Genomic DNA, 17,619 nt, shown 5'->3' on the forward strand with positions numbered 1-17,619 from the left:
GAGTCAGGAGGGTAGATGTACAGGTTTCTTAAACAGGTATATTGCATGGTGCTGAGGTTTGGGCTTCTAATGATCCCACCACCCAAGCAGTGAGCATAGTAATCGATAGGTAGTTTTTCAACCCTTGCTCCCACCATCCTTCCCTCCCACCTTTGGAGTCCCCCAGTGTCTATTGTTCCCTTCTTTGTGTTGAGTTCAAACCTTTTTTTAGTGAAGTTTGTAGGGTTTTCTATATATAACAAGATCATGCCGTCAGTAGAGACAGTTTCACTTCTTCCTTTCCTATTAGGATGCCTTTTATTTCTTTCTTTTGCCTAATTACCCTGAGAAGTGGTGTCTGTGGGCATCCTTGTCTTGTTCCTGATGGTAGAGGAAAACTTTCAACTTTTCACCATTGATTATGTTGTTAGCTATGGGTTTGTCATATATGGCCTTTATATTCTTGGGATACAGTCCCTCAATACGTGATCTGTTGGGTGTTTTTTTTTCACCATGAAAGGGTTTCGAATTTTGTCAAAAGCTTTTTCTATATCTATTGTGATGGCCATATAGTTTCTATCCTTTATTTTTCTAATATGGTATATTATATGTATTGATTTGCTTATGTTGAACCATGACATGATCATGGTGAATGATTCTTTCAATGTGCTATTGAATTTGGTTTGCTAGGATTTTGTTGAGGATTTTTGCATCTATGTAGATCAAGGATATTGGCCTGTCATTTTCCTTTCTTGTAGTGTTCTTGTCTGGCTTTGGAATCAGGGTAATGCTGGCCCTGTAAGATGAGTTTGGAAGTATTCCCTCCACTTCAGCTTTTTGGAAGAGTTTGAGAAAGACTGGTATTAGTTCTTCTTAAAATATTAGGTAGAATTAATCTGGGAAGCCATCTGGTTTTGGGATTTTCATTGATAGGAGACATTTTCTTACTGATTCAACTTCCTTGCTTGCTATTAGTCTGTTCAGATTTTTAAACTTCTTCATGAGTCAATCTTGGTAGGTTTTATGTGTCTGGGAATTTATCCATTTCTTCTAGATGATCCAATTAGTTAGTGTGTAATTATACCTAGCAGTTTCTTAGGATCCTTTGTATTTCTGTGATATTGGCTATGATGTTTCATCTTTCATTTCTGATTTTATGCTCTATTGAAAACATGAGGCATAGCAGGTAGGGGGCACTGGTCAGGACTTGGGGTATAAACTGGCAGATGTTAAGGTGGGTGATTCTGGTTAACTCAGAAACTCCGAAGTCCCATGTGGAAGAATTAACTGCCCGTACTCACCTAGTAATGTATATCCTTGGTCAAAAAGATCCAGCTGAGAATGTTGGATGAAGGGACCAAATCAATATTCATCATTATATTGAAAACAAGTCAGATTGGCTGTGGTCTTTTGACAGCAGGTCAGTGGCTAAGTCTATTTGAACAAAGTTAGGGCAGGTTCAAGGGAGAATCCTGAGATCGGTATTCTTTGTTCCATACAAACTTGCCTTTCAGTTTCTTCTCCCCATGCCTCCAGGATGTCCCTGCACAGCCCGTAGGGCCCCCTCCTTCAGTACCTTGCCTTACGAAGGGGAGAAAATGAGTTTTCCAATGTTAGCATATATTTAGCTTTCCAAAATTTTCTATTTCTATTTTAGGGGAGCTCTAGGAAAACAGCAGATTACTCTAAATCCCCAGGTAAAAATCTGAAATGGTGGAATTTCATATGACCAGGAGACATATTTTGGGGCAAGTGGGCTTTTCACAATCACTTGAACATGAAGGCATCTGCCTCTTCTATGCCTAAAATAGTCCTTCAATGTAGTAGTTTAATTCCTCTTCCTCTTTTTCAAATTTCAAGACAATACATGTAGTGACTGAACAATTTGGATCCAAGTTTCACTATTTAACTGCCAGTGTGACCTTGGGCGAGTCACTTAATCTTTTCAAGGCTCAATTTCATCATGTAAAGTAGAAGTACAAACAATCCCTGACTTAGAATATTTTGACTTATGATTTTTCAACTTTAAGATAGTTTGAAAGCAATACACATTCAGCAGAAGCTGTACTTTGAGTACTCATACAACCATTCTGTTTTCCACTTTCAGTACAGTATTGATTATATTACATGAGATATTCAAAGCCCACTTTATTATAAAATGGGCTTTCTGTTAGATGATTTTGCCTAACTGTAGGTTAATGTGAGTGTTTAAGGTAGGCCGAGCTAAGCTATGATGTTTAGTAGGTTAAGTGTATTAAATGCATTTTCAGCTTACAATATTTTCATAAGTTTATTGGAATATAACCCCATTGTAAATTGAGGGGTATTTGTAATAGTGATATCTCTTCAAGGAGAATTTGTGAGCCTCTCATAGGAAAATGCATACACAGATGCATATAAATATATAATCTTTCTTTTCCATACATATGATATTCTTTAAGGATATTCAAAAATCTGGAAACGGTTGCCTCCAGGGAGATAAATGGTAGTGGGTTGGGAAACTTTTAACTGTATACGCTTTTGTACCTTTTGCATTTTGAATCAGATGAATGTATAATCTACATAAAATATTAAGATTAATACATCACCGAATAACTTATCAGGGGTTTGGTGAACATAAGGGAAGGCCACCTATGGTGGCTGTATTTTATTCAGTGTTGGTCACTTTTGGGCACTTCATAGAGCTTATTTCATTTCATCCTCACAAGCGCCGTAGGAGGAAGGGGCCCCAGAGGGATTCATGGTTAGAATAGCAGAGTAGGAGCATTTGGCAGCTATATTCTGTGTAGGTGATAACTTTAAAGATAATTTTGTTATAAAATGTTTCAAACATACAAAAAATATAGAGAAGCAGTTTTCTATAGTTATTAAATATTCTTAATGGGTAGTCACAGAAATTATCATCCAAAGTGGGATATTCTTGAGAGAAAAAGGAGGTTCTATTTATAATTATGGTGGGATAACAAACTTAAGATGAACAGCTCTGGACAAACTGGGTTGTATGGTCCCTGGAAAACAAGGATTACTGTAAATGTGAGTCCCGCCTTGTGCTTCTCTCTGTCCCACCAAGAAAATATGATCTTGATACAGATGTTCATTGTGTCAAGGCAACCATGGCAAGCATGATCTAGATACACTGTTCAAGTTTTATGCTGATCCTACCTATATATGTCTCAGGAACTTTCCAGAGTTTCCTTTGAGTGCTTCTAAATTTTGCATAAATGGTATGTTGTCCCTTGTCTCTTTTTAAAACCAGTAAGCCATTTTCCCTTCTTTTCCTGGAAAATTAAAGGAACAAAGACCAGGAAATAACAATGTATTAGCTAAGGTTCTGTTGATTGAAAGCAACAGAACCTAATTCTGGCTAGCTTAAACCATGCTAGGATTTAATGAAGAATACTGCAGAATCTTAGATATCTTATGACTGGGAAAGAGGAGGTTCAGGCAGTTCCTGGGATGTCAGCAACAGGTAGCTGTCAATTAACTGCCCCCACACCACCCACTGCTGCCGTCATCAATATAGCACACCACGATGGCTCCCAGCCTCTGTACGTCTGGGTTCCGGTGTTCAAATTCTAGAGACAGCAAGAGAAATCCCATTGAGTCAGGGATCCTTCCCTGGGTCACACTCCCTGCATATGGTCAGAAATGCAGGATTATGTACTAAAGACACAGCTAAAGAGGACCCACTTCACTGTTTTGGAACCATTTGCAGGGGAGGCAAAATTGTGAGCTACTCACTTAAAGAGGTGATAACCATAAGTTTGCAGGAAAAAAAATTGGAGAAGAGAAGGATAACACTATCCTACGGTTTCTTCTGAAAATGGACTAAGGGAACAGCATTTCCATTTGGAAATTCTCTCCTGGCATTTCAATATTTATGGATTCTGAATTCTGAGAAAAATCAGTTGAGAAATTAGGAAAATGGGAAGGAACATTCTAATTTTCCTGTGAAAATTACAGCTTAATAGTCAGTATAGAGAACTTACTGGCTTGAAGAAATGCACTGACTTCAAGTCAAGCAAGATGAGGAAGCACTGACATGTGGAGATGAAAGTTAAGGTGAACAGGACAGGAGCAGTACAGGAGCCTCAGTCAGACTTTCTTGTATCTGTTGCTGTGTTACAAGTGTGTGTTCATGGCCTTGTCCACTGCTAACAGTGAACCATTTCTGCAAATAAATATTAATGTGTTCATAGGCATAGTATATGTTTTACAAATCCTATGAGAGGTTTTCTAAGAAATGCCAAGTTTTAGAAACAAAATATGCCCTTAAATCTGCAATTTTGACAGTTGCTTCTTTCTAGTGCTATTCATCTTGCCAGGAGATCAGAATATTATGTTATTTAAATGGTATTGGAGGGGATGATTGATGCTTTGTTTAACAATGTCATGTAAACAATGATTAAAGCATTAAGTATTTGTGGTGTTACCTTTCAATCTTTAAAGGACTTTTCTCTAGCATTTATTTTGTGATAATATTCATTTCTTTTTAATGTTTTCTCTATTAATGCTATTGGATTTTATAATCTTGTTACAATATGTTGGCTCATAATAATAATAAATCATCATTTGTTATCATATCTCTTTAAAACAGAAGACTACTAAAACTTTTCACATAATCCTGTTACAGAAAAAAACGACTATTTGCTTGTTATTATAGTCACTTATTATTTTTCAAAAACTTGTAAGTGAAGTGTTATGAAAATCATATGAATTTGGGAATTCCCAAGCATTCTCAGAAATTCTATTTCCTTGTTCCCAAATCCCAATGATTAATATCTGCCAGGAGTCAGAAAACAGTGAAAGGAAGTAACATCCTATGTTGGATACCTGGTAGGGTTAGTGAAGAAACGTTATTGCTGAGCTCTGTGTTACGCTCACGAATGATGCCATTGAGGAAATCACGCTTGTTGAAAGGAATGCAGATACACAAAGAGTTTTGCTGCTGTCTGTTGGATAAGAACCCCCTGGTCGATTTCAGCTCCTACTGCAAGTTACAAAAATCAATCCAATGATAAATGAAAAGTGCCCAGTGTGCTGGGAAATAACTTATTTTTTGGCTTCAGAGGAAATTTTAGAAACAGTGCCAAGTGAAACATAAAAACAAACTACGAAGACGTTCATGAATTTCCCTCTGAAGCTGACAGCCGTATTTTAGCAGATGGAACTCCTACTATTAGCCCAACTCTTGGGTTGAAACAGTGTGTCCAGGAAACCCTATGTTAAAATGCAATGTGTTGGGGATATTGTTCCTCTATTTGCTTGAGTTAATTTTCAAATTAGTGTACTCTTGCTTAGCTGTGCTCTGAGGGAATGAACAAAAGATTGGTAAACTCTGATGGAGAACACTGGTCAGGCAGGGCACATAGAATCCCTGGGGATGGTGGTTCCTGACAAATGGGGGAGGAGGCCCTGAGCCAGGCTTGGGCTGGGCTGGAGGAACATGAAGATGGGATCTACTCACAACCCCCAAAACTGACGGGTCCTGGTAACACATTATTTCACCCTCAGCCATGCAAATTCATTATTTTTATGGATAAAATAGCTTTAAAAAACTAATTTACATTGAAATGTTAAAATATTTATATAGAGATTAGAAATATTTATATAGAGATTATTGGGAATCCCCTCCTAAAGCCCAAACATAAAAACTACCAAAAAAAAATTCCGTGTAGGCTAAGATTGCAAATGACTGATGGAATGTAATTTAAATTAAACATGGAAAATATATTTCCTCTTTAATAAAGATCTAAATTCTATTCTTTTTAGGAGCCTTCAGAAATGAAATTCAACTATTAAAAAAAGTATAGAGAAGCCTTTAGAAAAGAAACTTTTCTTTTGCTGTATTATATATTAAAGAACTTTGATGAGAATAGTTCTAAATTGTTTAATAATCGATTCCACTGATGTTTCTAGGTATTGTGGGGAACACCTAGAAATTAAATCTTCATCTTTGGCAGATCAGAGGCCTATTATTTTTAGGTAAAACAATTAAAATCTGCTTTTAATAAATCACAAATTTTGCAAGTTAGCCATTAATAGTAAGTGCTTTTCAAAGTTTGGCCCAATACATGAAAAAGCCAGAAAAACATACCTGCATTAGTTTTGCCCATCACCTTCTTATGCTGGCCTCAGGAGATTTATTAACAGCATTCAATATTTTAGGTAGGCTGGATGTGGTGGCTCATGCCTGTAATCCCAGCACTTTGGGAGGCTGAGGTGGGAGGATGGCTTGAGACCAGGAGTTCAAGACCAGCCTGGTCAACCTAGTGAGCCCCTCGGTCTCTCTGAAAAGAAATAAAATTAGGGATCCTGTGGCTACCTCCAAAAACAAACTCCAGAGGAACTGAATTTTTTTTTTATTTCATGTGTTGGGATAATGGCTTCTTTTGCAGTTACTTACGAAGAATTTAAGGGTCAGTAAAATATTTTTTCATCCTTAATAACATGAATTCTCTAATTTGTGTGTGATATAATGCTAGATATTGTGCCAAAAGTGTTACATAGACATAATCCATGCCCATTTTCAAAGATAATACTAATATAGAGAATAAGAATCATTATTATTGTAGTAATTATTATTTTAGTAATAGTAGTAATAATCAAAACAATTACATCAAACACTTATTAAACCCTTATTATGTGATAGGTACTGTGTAAGCAATTTCCACATATTAGCTCCTTAAATGTGATCACTAACCCCATGAGGTAGGTAGCATTATGTCCATTTTATAGATGCAGAAACTGAGCTTTGAAGAGGGAAAGCAACTTGCCCAAGGCCGTGCAGGCAGTCATTGATAAGGTTGGGGAGCGAGAAGTTGAAGTCTGAGACGTAAGTTCACAGACACGAGTACACAAACACGTACAAGATACTCGTATGACATGTGGGGTTGCTTGAAATATGTAGTTGACTTTCCCCAGCACAAGAAAGTGTTTGGACATATTTCAAAGGCATCTAACACCTCCTTAGAGGACTGCCCTACGACATTTTTCCGTGTGCTTTTCTGCCTCTTGTCCTATACTTTTGGCATTTCTTCTGCTCTTAGAGGCAATGAGTCAACAGCATATTTTTAGCACCTCCTGTGTGCATGGAAGTGGCCCCTGACTCAATGGGAGTGTATAACTACCATGGGCCAAATCAGTGTGCTTTCCTGTTAGCCAGGGGATTATAGAAGAACACGCTCCCCTGATTCCAACAGAACTTGCTGCCACTCTGATGTCTTCATTGTAAGGCCTCTAAATGAATGTTCAAGAAATTCATGTTAAAGGCACGTGTCATATGTGTAACTTGTAAACATTTGTGTACTTGTCTCTGTGTCCTTACACCTCAGGCTTCAACTCTTGTTTTTACCTTTATCAATGACTACCTGTGTGCTGTGTGGCTTTGGACCAATTGCTCACCCCCTCTAAAGCTCAGTTTCTGCATCTGTAAAATGGATATAATGCCATATATACATAGATATAGTTATACATACATCAATATATATACACACATATATATGTGTGTATATACATATATATATAATATACAAACTGAAATATATAGTTATATAAATATTTCAGTTTAAGTTTCAAAAATCACTGGAGGGTATTTTTATAATACCCTTCAGCAATTTTACCTGCTGCCTTTGCACATTCTGGTGAATTTCTAAATGGAAGTCTGATAGAGATTAATCTTTTAATGCATCATAAATAAAAAAGAAAATCACAGAATGATGTAGCTGGAGAGGACCCTGGGGATCTAGTGTTTCATGAAAGATTAATGTCCTTGATCTGTTTGTAAGTGTTTTGGAAAAATCTTCCATGGTCAAATAAAACTTGGCAATGTTGGATTAAAGTTAAATAGGTTTTTTTTTCCTGCAGAACTTCATAGTCTTTAATATGCTAATATGTTTTGTGAATCTACAAGGAATGAAGTGTTTCAATGCTTATTTTACCCAGATTCTCATTTTGGGACAGGCTGGTCAAGCTGAGTCAGATAATATATTCTCTAGATGGAGATGATGGCTGATTCCTTTTTGAGAGCAAGAGAGTCCCCAGGGGAAGCAAGGGTATATCAGTTGCTCCATTTCATGCCAAGGATCCTCAGTCTTTAGAGGCTCAGAGAAGGCTGAAAGGCTACTCTAGGCTATCAGGGCTACCATTCATTGTGACCCATGCTACAGAGAAGTTTTGAGCTCAGTGCAAAGGAGTGACCAGCCCTTGAGAATCAGGAAAATTTATTTATTCCTGACCTAGTCCACTGAGGACATACAAGGAATGGGGCAGGGGAGTGTCACCAGCTATGGTTACAAGCTAGTCTGATTCTCTTTCATTAAGAAAACTGGTCCCTGTGAGTTTAGATTGGGAAGCACCAGGTTAAAAAAATTTTAGGCCAGGAGTGGTGGCCACTGTACTCCAGCCTGGGTGACAGAGTGATAATCTGTCTTAAAAAAAAAAAAAAAAAGTTAAGTGATGTCTTCTGTTGAGGATCTCTCAGAACTTTTAATATGAAAGTGTGCATTGTGAAGAATGGGAGTAGAGTGTACAGGAGTTTTAAAAGCTACTTGGTCATGAAACTCTTGCTTTGTGCAGGATTCGAGGGGCACTAACATTCTGAGGAAAATATTTTGGGAAACATTGATCTAATCCAAACTTCTCATTTTACCAGCAAACAACTGTGGGGCCCTCTAAGTTTCCTTTCTCCATCATTGTGACAAATTCATTGGAATTAATTCAATTAAACCTGGGGTCAGCTTTGAAGAGATTTATTTAGCAGGTAAATCTGTTTTGTACATTTTGAGGGAGTTCTGAGTTTCCATAGTCAAAAACCACAGATCAATTTAACCAACCTTTATGGAATATCACCTATGGCCCAAAGACCCTTTAGCTACAGTGATGGTCTACAAAAATATAAACTGTAATTCTTGCAATACAGGAGATTAGTAATAATGGTAAATATAATGATGATGACACCATGAATAGCTAACATTTATTGCATGCCTTTCTATTAGTCAGGCACTTTACTAAGTATTTTAATCCTCCCAACAATTTATGAGGTAGGGATTATAATAATTCCCATCTTATAGTGAGGACACTGAGGTTAGGAAATTATCCTAGCCTAAATGTTAAGTATAAGCATGAATAGAAAGGTGTTATCAGCCTATAAGACATTCCTTTATGAGTGATACAAAGTCCTATATAAATTCAGAGAAAAGGAAAGTGGTTTTAGAAATCCTTGATCAGTGAGTGTGAAGCATGTGGTGGCCCGGTTACTGTTTGGTTGCCCATCTGTCCTCCCCCTGGGGATCAGCACCCCCTTACTTTGGAAGAATTGTTTTCCTTTTCACTGTAAGGTTCTTTCTGGCTATGCGATGGGGCACATTGCCTCAAACTAGCCCTGTTCCAGTCTTTGAGAACCTTGAAATTGGAACCAAGGGAAGAGGATTGCCTCTTGAATGGTAATTCTCTAAAATCTAGTCTGAGGTGCTGGTGCCTAATCCCTGGGTCTGTGGAAGGAGCTGGGCTGTGAGAGGGGAGAATGATGTTGATGTCAAGAGAGAGGCAGGTGCTAGGAGCAGAGAGATGGAGGCCTGGAGGGTTTCTGGGCTTCTCTGAGGCTTAGGGTTTGGATCATTGTCTTCGTTACTGGAACAAAGGATTTACCATACCTGCTCTTCTGGGAATGAAACTGTCCTACTTTGCAAAATAAAGTGTCATTAGAAAGAGATCTTAAAAACCCCACACCATAGACAGGTGCACAGATCCGTAGAAGTGTTAAAGTTCTGTGTGTTGCATGCTAAGCCAAGACTCTTAAGTATGTTCTAAAGAGAAACTGGTGTGTGTAGGCTGTGCACTCCCAGGGAGATAAAAAGTTAGGAACTTTATGGGTTGGGCTTGGTGGCTCCCACCTGTAATCCCAGCACTGTGGGAGGCTAAAGTGGGCAGATTGATTGAGCTGAGGAGTTCGAGACCAGCTTAGGCAACATGGTGAAACCCCATGTCTACAAAAGCTACAAAAATTAGCTGGGCGTGGTGGCATGTACCTGTAGGCGGGAGGATCGCTTGAGCCCAAGAGGGAGAGGGTGCAGTGAGCCATGATTGTGCCACTGCACTCCACCTGGGTGACAGGAACTTTCTGGGGAATGGGATCTTGGAGACTGAGTAGAGACTAGAGGAAAAAAAAAAAACTACCTCCCCAACTGGCCACACTATTCTTTTAAAAAAATGTTAATTGACAAATTAAAATTGTATGTATTTACGGAGGTATAATGTGATGTTATGATATATGTATACATTGTGGAATAATTAAATCCATAGAATTAATAGATTCATCACCTCAAAACCTATCTTTTTTGTGGTGAGAACATTTGAAATTTATTTTCTTAGCAATTTTGAAATACACAATACTTCATTGTTAACTACAGTCACCATGCTGTGCTGTAGATCTCAACAAAATGTATTCTTCCTGTCTCAACTAAAACATTGTACTCTTTGACAACATTTCCCCATTCCTCTCACCCCCTCCAAAAACACCCATTCTTTATGTTGAAGCGAATGGCTAAAAAGTCCCAGCAGGTTTCAACTGACGGCTTCAGTGGTTGTCCCATGACACTTCAATGTTATTAATAGAAAGGGGAGGGGCAATACATAATTCGGACAGGCGGAAAGTACCATTGTAACCACTTTCCTGACTTCACAGAAAAAGTCCTCTTGTTTTCATCTGTAAAATGGGAACTGCGTGAATACCATTCTTCTTTTCTTCAGCCTCCAAAGAAAAAACAGATGCAAAGCCTTTTATCAATTGCAAAACAGTATACAATGTGTGTTATTACTCACAGTTGTCTTACTGTGACCAAACACTTTATAAGCCTGTGGCAAGTCAGCCTTACTCTCAGGAAGTGGACAATATTTGGGGAAGGAGAAGCAGCAGGATCTTTCAGGACAGTAGCCTTGGTGGGTCCAAAAATTCCTTGAGCAAAATGGGAGACAAAACTTTCTTCCTGCTTTGGGGTTTATCCTGTTAGTCTTTTCTCTCTTCACTCCTATTTTCTATGGAGAATTTCCTGGTTTTGGAGTTTGGGTGCGTTTTATGGAGAGGAGGCAGAACATCTTTAGCTCCAGCAGAATGAAAGGATACATGCAAAGGAACCTAGCACAGTATGTGGTACCCAGTTCCCCTTTAACTTGGCTTTATTCATTCACTCCTGGTAGGGCATTAATAAGGGATTTAGCCCCCTCCTATTGAAAACGATTAATTCAGGGAAGAGTTCAGGCAGTGTGGACAGATACAGTGTAGGCCAAGCCTGTTTCTAAGGCAGGAGCTGGGTAGGGAGGGTGAGAAGGGCGAGAAGAATAGGGAAATATGTGTCGTCTGTGTTGCTGCTGTTGCAACCACCACAACAAACAAACAAGTGAAAAAAAAAAAAAAAGAATTGTCCATACCGGAAAGTGTGCTGTTTTCGAGGAGGCTGGGGAAAGTGTGGATGGCTTGAGTGGGTCCTGTTGGATTGAAGTCTGACAGTGGTGATTCCCTTCAACAAATGGTCGGGGTGGGACGGTAAACACACACATACACACACACACACCCCCCACACGCAGCGCCCAGCCTCCGATTTCAGCGCTGGCAGGAGATAACCATTCTTAGCTCGCCTTTCCAGGGTTATTTTTGGCTGAGGCTGTTCGCTGATGGCAAAAGATTTCAGCCCCCTCCCAAATCCCTCCCCGTGCTTGTTCTAAAGAGAAACTGGTGCGTGTAGGCTGCGCACTCCCAGGGAGACAGGGAGACGGGCCTGGCGCCGGAGAGGAACCCGGACTCTGCCCAAAGTCTCGCCGCCCGCCGGCTGTTTTCTGGCGGAGGGTGTGCCCCGGAGGGCGGCGATCGCGCGTGAAGGCTGGGGCCAGGCGCGGGTGCAGGCGTCACCAGGGTCGGGCTAGCAGGCCCTGGAATCAGGCTTTTGGGACAACCCGAAAGTGAGTCCAACTTGGGGAGAAACTGAGGGCACCTCGGGCGGTCTGGCAGCGGAGAAGGTGGGCGGGAGAAAACTTTACAGGAAGGCAGAAGCAATCTCCGCCGAGGGAGTCAGCGAGCTGCCACGTGGAGAGGAGGGGCGGGCGGTCCCCAGGGGGGCGGGCGCAGGGCACAGGGTGCCGACCTGCCGGAGAGGGGGCCCGGGCGCGAGGCGGAATCCCGGCATGGGGCCAGGCTGGTGGAGGCCCCCGGCAGGCTGCAGATTCCCTCCAGCCCCGGGAGCCGCAGCAGGACCGGCCAGGAGGCACCACGGAGGGGAGCCCCATCCCGGTGCTGACAGTGCCCACCGTGCCCTACGAGGACTCGCGGCCGGCCGGCGGCGGGGGTCTGCGGCGACCTACCGGCCTCTTCGAGGGCCAGCACAACTACCTGCCCAAATTCATCCAGAGCTTGCTGTCGTCCATCGACCTGCGCGACTGTCGGGGCTGCACCACGGTGGTGGGCAGCGACGGCAGGTACTTTAGCAGGACGGCCATCGAGATCGTTGTGCAGATGGCCGCGGCCAACGGGGTGAGTGTCTGGATGCCCCTCGCTTCCCGCCGCGCTGCCGCCATGCCCTCTCCTAGCCCTTGTCCCCCTGCTGCCTCTGGGCCCAGCTGGGAGGCCCGTGCCCGGCCCCAGCTTTGCTTCCTAACTCCCGCGTTCTCACCCTACATCGCCCCACTCCCACCGTGCTGACAGCCTCCCCGGCGCACCCCGGACACTGGGTTCTATTAGTACCCACCGCCCCCAAAGGCCTTGAGGGGTGTCCGTCGTTCCTGGAGCCACTCCGGGCGCCCTGGACTCTTCTCCGACTCTGCACCCATCCCGCACCTGCTCATTTTTCTTTCGGACATTCTCTTACCCGGCCCTGTAGATTCCAAGGCAGCTCCCAGTTTTCCATATTGTTCCCAATGCGTTCACTGCCCACAGTCCCCACACAAACTTCTTTCCCAGGCTCACAACATAGTCCCTCTGCCCCGTGCCCTTTTTGCAATAATCTGCCAGTCCCCTAAGTCTTAGCTCTGCCTATTTAACAGTAGTGGTGTCTCAGAACACACACACACACACACACGCACACACACACACACACACACACACACACACACACGATCCCTGACATATTTGGCAAGAGTAGGCCCTGAAGGTTTTTAATATTTTGGTTCTTTAACCCAGTTGAATTACTGAATGATTTATTTAATTAGGGTAGGGATGGAGTGGATCCATTTGTTTGATGCTAAACAGCCTGAGCTCGCAGTTCCCAGGGGGCATATCTCTAAATGGTCTGAAATAAGATTTGCAGTGGTTTTCTTAATGCAATTCCCAACTTCTCTCCAAATGCCTTTTGACATTTGACAACATTTCATGCCTCTTCCCCTTTCGCTTTTCATCCTTGTTTTCTCTCCCTTCTCCCACGACCTCGGTAGTCTTCTGCAATCCAGATTCTCAGACTTCGGGTTTTTCTCCCTCTGCCCCTTTCCTCTCTGTCCTATAACTAGAAGCACCTTTTGGCATAGACCCGTATCCCAGTTTCCTCTTTCCCAGGTCCAGCAGCATCTCAAGGACATCTACAAGAGGAATACCTAACTTCAGGGGTCTCTGAATGATATGTGGGAAACATCGTCTAAAAAAGTAATTTTATCCTTGTTCATGCAACCAGACCCACACTCATAGAACTTTTCTTTAAGGGGAGTGTCTTGCACATGTATAAATGAGTGTTAACATCTTTAAAAGCGAAACTGAACAATTCCCTGGCATTTGAATTCCCTCCTTCCTTCCCAACCCTCTCCTTTTCATTTTCTCATTTATTATTAAAAACATTTTTAAAGGATCTCCATGCTTCATATTTATCTACTATAATTCCTCCTTCTCGGTGTTGCAGGGATGGGGAAAGAGGATTTTTTAAAAAACACAATAAAAAGCAATTGGGAGAAACAGGGCCAGTGGTGTTGGGGTGGGTAGTGGAATTGTGATTTTTGACTCCAGTAGACAATGATGCTGGATATATGGGGTTTGATTTCTCTCTGGCTCCTCACTTGAGATTGATGAAGCTTGGCTAGAATCAGGGAGTTGAAGAGAGGTTGACAAATGGTCTTTCACTCTTCTCTGACAGGCTGTTCCTGTGGAGTGATGGAGAATAATGAGCCTTGGGAGAGCTATAGGAGCTCTCATACTCCTTCCCGAGCCAATTTTTTAGGGAGTGAGAGAAACATGGCCTGTCCAATACTTGTTGTGGGTCAAGATATTTTTGAAGCTACGGTTGTTGATTTGCATGGGAAAATTATTATGTCTTATTATTTCTTGTCCCACTTTACCATAAGGGCTCCTCAGCTTCTTACTTCAATGGGTCTTCCATGACACACACACTTTATTAACTCTAAGAGTGGAATTTATTTTAACAGATAATTAGCATAGGTCAATATATGCTGAAAATAGAGTCAAATTAAACCTACTAGCTGTTATAAAGGACAGATGACAAAATCCACATAGAAGCATCGACTCTTAAATAATCTGAAAGTACTACTTCTAAGAGGGGCGGGCATGGGTGAAGGGAATGGTGGACATGTTTCAGAATTTCAAATGCCAACTTTAACCAATCGTTTCCTCATTTTGTTCACCTTCTTGGGGGCTTATGCTAAAGTGAAGTGAATAGCCATAAGGCTGGCTTCAGGAGAAAGGTGGTCTAAAAGAAATGGATAATTATAAGCAAAATCGGTCTCGAATGATTGAAAATTGATGAGAATGTGCTTTCCTGATTTGGCATCCTGAGTTAGACTCAGGAATACTGAACATGGATCCCAAAGGCTTTGGTCTTTTTTGATATCCTATTGGATAATCATAAGCAGGCTAGAAAAATAGGAAACTAGAATTTATTCGCTTTGAACTGACAAATCTGACCAGTGGGCTGCATTCTCTATATCTGAAAAATCTTGGTTTTGATTGAAAAAGTTAATTTTACAAAGCAATTTTCTTTTTTTCAATTAAATTTCATTTTTTTTTGACACAGGGTCTCACTTTGTTGCCCAGGCTGGAGTGCAATGGTACAGTCTTGGCTCACTGTAGCCTTGACCTCCCCAGATTCAGGTGATCTTCCCACCTCAGCCTCCTGAGTAGCTGGGGCTATAGGTGCACGCCACTACGCACAGCTGATTTTTGGGTTTTAACTACGCATAGGGTTTCTATGTGTTGCCCAGTCTAGTCTCAAACTCCTGATCTCAAGAGATCTGCCTGCCTTGGCCTCCTAAAGTGTCATGAACCACCATGCCCAGCCCACAAAGCAATGTTCTAGGAAAAACTACAGTTACTCTTTGATTATGTAATTGCTGGAGAAGAAAAGCATGGCATTTCTAAAATGATGAACTATATTACTTATATTTTAATATCTCATAAAGTTTGAAATAGACATTTCAAACATGAACATGTATAAAAATTTTTATAAATTATAAAATCAAAAACATTTTACAATTATCTTATTATAAAATTATTATAGAATCAAAAACATTATAAATTTAAACAACTTTTTAAAAAATTTATTTTGGGATTTCCCATGGAGTGATGGAGAATAATGAGCCTTGGGAGAGCTATGGCAGCTCTCATACTCCTTCCTGGGCCAACTGTTTTAGGAAATGGGAGAAATATACCCTGTTCAATGTTTATTGTGGGTCAGGATATTTTTGAAGCTATAGTTGTTGATTTGCTTCAAACTTTAAAAAATTTATTATAAAATTATTGGATGTAAAAAAATTTATTATAAAACTTTGAAATTTTCAAACTTTCAGAAAACAGAGAGATGAGATTAATGGCACTCACAGGCAAGCATAGAACATAGATTGTAAACATTTTGCTATATTTGTGTCATGACTATTTTTTGCTTGTGTTTGAAAGTTTATTAAAGAAAATGATATTTTACCCCTAAATTCTTTAGTACAGATTTCTAAAAAAAATAAGAACATTTTCCTGTATAGTTACAAAATCATCTTTTCAAACAAAATAAAAAATGGCTTTTTTATATCATTTATTACCCAGTCCACATTCAGATTTCCTCAATTATTATGAAATGTCCTTTTATTTTTTGAGACAAAGTCTTGCTCTTTCACACAGCCTGAAGTGCAGTGAAACAATCATAGCTCATTGCAGCCTCAAACTCCTGGGCTCAAGTGATCTTCCTGGCTCAGCTTCCTGAGTAGCTAGGAGTATAGGTGCACACCACCATGCCCAGCTAATTTATTGTTTTTGTAGAGATGGAGGTCTTACTACGTTGCCCAGGCTGGTCTCAAACTCCTGGCCTCAAGTGATCCTTCCAGCTTGGTCTCCCTGAAATATCTTTTGTGGCTGGTTTGTTCAAATTAGTTTCTTCTAATCAAGGGACACACATTGTGTTTGATTATTTAGCTCAAGACTTTTTTAACCTGGAAAATACCCATACTCTTTGTTTATGTATTTATTTAGTGAAATTGACTTGTTGAAAAACTAGTCAGTTGTCCTGTAGAATATTTCCCCTTCTGGAATTTTCTGGTTGCTTTTTATGGTGTCATTTAATTTTCACTCTGTTTTTTCCTGGTTAACTGGAAGTTAGTTCTAAAGGCTTTTAGGCCTGCTATAACAAAATACCAAAAACTGGATGACTTATAAAGAACAGAAATTTATTTCTCACAGTCCTAGAGGCTAGCAAGTTTAAAATCAAGGAGCATGTGGTTTTGATATCTGGTTAGGACCAACTTTCTGGTTCATAGATTGGCCTTCTTGCTGGACCCTCACATAGTGGGAGAGACTAGCTAGCTCTCTGGGGCCTCTTTTATAAGGGCACTAATTCCAATCATGAAGCCTCTGTCCTTATGATCTAATGACCCCCTAAAGGCCCCACCTTTTAATACCAGCACCTTTGGGGTTAGGATGTCAACATATTAATTTGGGGAAGACATACACGTTCAGCCCACTGCAAGGTTTACTTAGATTCAGGTTCAACTTCTTTTTTTAAAGACTATTTCATAGGCAATAATGTGTATTCACATCCCATCATTAGTGATGGTGAGATGATCGCAAGGTTAGGGTGATCACTGCCTATCTCCTCTGCTATATTCCCCCTTGGGTCAAGCCAGTAGTCTGTGACGTGAACTTTGTACCATGTGTATATTCAGTTATATTATGTATCAATAGTTACTTGATTGTTTTAGCATTTATTAATGATCCTTGCTTGAGTTGATTATTTCATCAGGGGTTTCAAAATGGTGAATTTCTAATTCTCTAATTCTATCTACATGCTTTAGCTGGCATTTTTCTATAAGCAGACCATTTTCTTCACAACTGGGTTATTTGACTACCCTGAAACATAGTTCCTTCCGGGAAGGCAGAACATATGTTTATTTCTGTCTTTTAAAAATTACTGGTGTTTGGAGTGAAGATTAGGTGAGTTAACTACCTCCACAGGTGACAAATGAATTTTGTTTTGTCTCACTTTTGCTTTTTTGAATATCACTGTGGCTGCTTGGATTTTTATATTTAATTTGAATGGATTAGGGAATAAATGAGAAGATAGGTTTTATCTGTTTCTGTAGTTTTTATGTGGCTGTGTGAACTTACTTTTAAAAATTCCCAGAAATATTTTAATTCCCCTTTAAAGATATAAACTATGTCATACTATAAAGCAA

This window comes from Pan paniscus, chromosome X (genome assembly GCF_029289425.2).
Source record: "Pan paniscus chromosome X, NHGRI_mPanPan1-v2.0_pri, whole genome shotgun sequence".
NCBI classification, from domain to species: domain Eukaryota; kingdom Metazoa; phylum Chordata; class Mammalia; order Primates; family Hominidae; genus Pan; species Pan paniscus.